Below are 2807 nucleotides of genomic sequence, written 5' to 3'. Positions count from 1 at the left end.
TGTCATCAAAAGGAGCATCACTTACTGACTGCTTCAAAAAGCATGTTTCAAAAGTGTATTCAACATCACTGGACATTACAAGAGAATACAAGCAAATTTTTAGAGGTTATGGATATTGATATTTTCATTGTAACAGTGGCATCAGTGTATACATATGTCCAAACTCATCACGATGTCTATATTAAGCATGTGCAATTTTTATGTCATTTGTATCTCAGTAAGACTAGAAATAAAATATCAAGATAATGGTGGGTACTGTAGTCCATTGGTAGGATGTATACACACACACACACACCACACACACACACTACACTACACTTGCCTCTCTATTATGGTTCTTTTTTTATTAATCTGTTTCAGACTTTATTCCCAGGCTTTTCCTGCTTAATTGGCTGCAAAAAATGAATTGTATGTAAGCAAAATCTGAAAAGAGTTACAGTGTCCAAAGGGCTTGGGCTTAAAAAATATTAGAGATCTAGATTTTATCAGATCCATAAACAAAAACAATTTCAAGAAGCAGTCACAATATAAAATAGCAGCTCCCAGGAATTTCTTCCAAGTTTGATCTCTTTCAGAAGCTGACTTAGTTCAGTTTGCCTCATTCTTAGAAGTCCCATCAAAGTTCTCCACAAGATTGGGAACCTCGTCGTCATCCTCCTCTCCAGTAGCAAGCGGTGCTTTTCCATCCACAGATTGTGTGGGCGGAGCTTCAGCCAGTCTCCTTAAGCTAGTCAGACTGTCTGCACCAAGCTGGTTCAAGATGCTGGGTAGCATTTCTGTCAGTTGTTTCGTCTCAGCATGATCTGGAATGGTGAAAGTGTTTGCTGCCAGAGATGCCTGAATTTGTGGGTTGTTGAAGTGGAGAACTGTTCCCTGGTTTCTAAACATATTCACCTCTTCCATACCAGTGATATTGCTAACCCCTAACTTCTTTAGTGAGAACTGAAGTTTTTTATTATCTGCGGTGGCTGTTTTGTGAACCACCTTCTTCTTTCTGGGAGCAGTTTCTTTCCCACCAGTGTGCACTTGTGCCTGCAGTTTGGCGAGTTTTTCCTGGTTCATGATAGTTTCTTTCATCTTGTCAGAGCAGATATGGGACAGCATGGGGGACTAGGGCTGCTGCTCAGAGGGTCTCACGTAGACCAGCTGAGATTAGGTACACCCACGTGGGGACCCAAGATGGCAGCTAGAGCTTTAGTATGGTTCTTAATAATTTTGTTACTGCATGGGAAAGCAGGTGTGCATCATAATCCAAAGATTCTGAGTTGGAACCCCACTTTCAATGCTTATTCTATGAGCTAAGGATTATTACACAATCTCTTTGATATCAGTTTTATCATTTGAGATATATAAATAGATGTTCATTGACTGACATATATTGGCCAAATAATGAATATAGGCTCTTAAAAAACATTATAACACCATTCTACTTTTTATTTGTTCTTATATGGAGGAGGGGAACACATTTTTTCAGTGTCTTATGCAATAAGCAAAGATACACTTTGGGTAAATTCCAGTATGGAATACAGTGACAGAATTATAAAAATTACAAGAATAAAGACACCTCAGACACCATTCAGTTCAACTCTCCAGTCTTGAAAATGAGGAGGTTTTTGAAGCTCAAAACTGTGAAATAAACTAATTGATGGTACAGTGACAGTTTCACCATCCTGGTCAGTATAAATAATAAATAATTTAATGCTTGGGGCTGACATTTTCAGCATGTTATTTTGTGAGTGGTCCTTGGAAATATGTTGTGCCAGATTGATTGCTATTGTCCAAAGGAGAATTTAGTCCTGGAAATGCAGTTGCTCATATATCAAAAAAGAAAATGTTAAAATATTAAAATAACTGTCTCTTAGCTCCTCATTCTAGGATCTTTTATAATGAAGCTCAACTGTTATCCTCAATAAAGAGCAACACTAGTGTGGTGGCACTTCTCTGTAATCCCAGCATTTTGGAAGGCTAACATAGGAAGACTGTGATTTTTAGCAGAGCCTAGGAAAATTTGGTAGACCCTGTCTTAAAATAAAACATTAAAATGGGATGGGGCTATAGCTCAGTGTGAAGGCCTTTGGTTCAATCTGCAGTACCTTCCTTGCCAAAAAAGAAAAAGAAAATAACCTTAAATATGCATTTGTGTGGAATCTTTTAAAAAATCTTGCTTTACCTTATAGACAACTATTTATTTTCATTTTATTGATGCTCTTAAGTGTAATGAATGTCACCCATTAAATACATACTCGTTAATATCATACACATACACTTTGAATCTCCTTAGGTATTATTTTGTGGTGGTTAAATTTTATGCAGCTTTTAAAAAGATACCTTCTTGTCTTAGTAGTAATAAAAGCATGGATTTACCACTTCTCATAACTGTATTTTGAAAGTTTTATAGTTCTTTGGATATAGTCTCTCTGGAAGCCTTGCAGTCAGTGAATACCCAAGATTAATGGCATGAACAATTCGATGATTTTGGCATCTTGCAAAAATTATGTGTTAGATTTTCTTTACAGGATCATTATGTATGTTCCCCACTTTCCATTCTTTAAATTTTAGCTCACATTTCAGATATGGTATTGATATGTACTTAGTTGTAACTTTGTATAAGTGATTTAATAATAAGAAAATTTTTGAGTTAAAATTTATGACAAAACCAAATGAATAGATTTGGATTTTAGAGATAACATTGTTTTTCTTTTCTTTTTTGGCGGAATTGAGGATTGAACTCAGGCCCTTGTGCTTGCCAGGGAAGCGCTTATTCCACTGAGCCATATCCCCGACCCCAACGTTGTTTTTCTTTTAAA

The 2807-nt window shown here is 36.4% G+C and overlaps 1 pseudogene; it reads right to left on the bottom strand.

Annotated features, from left to right (window-relative positions):
* Positions 1-588: 588 nt before the first annotated feature.
* On the bottom strand, positions 589-1178 carry LOC105742651 (annotated as a pseudogene).
* Positions 1179-2807: the final 1629 nt, after the last annotated feature.

This window comes from Octodon degus, unplaced genomic scaffold (genome assembly GCF_000260255.1).
Source record: "Octodon degus isolate 3935 unplaced genomic scaffold, OctDeg1.0 scaffold00064, whole genome shotgun sequence".
Classification (NCBI taxonomy): domain Eukaryota; kingdom Metazoa; phylum Chordata; class Mammalia; order Rodentia; family Octodontidae; genus Octodon; species Octodon degus.
The sequence above is the reverse complement of the archived record's forward strand: the minus strand, read 5'-3'. Positions and strand labels throughout refer to the sequence as shown.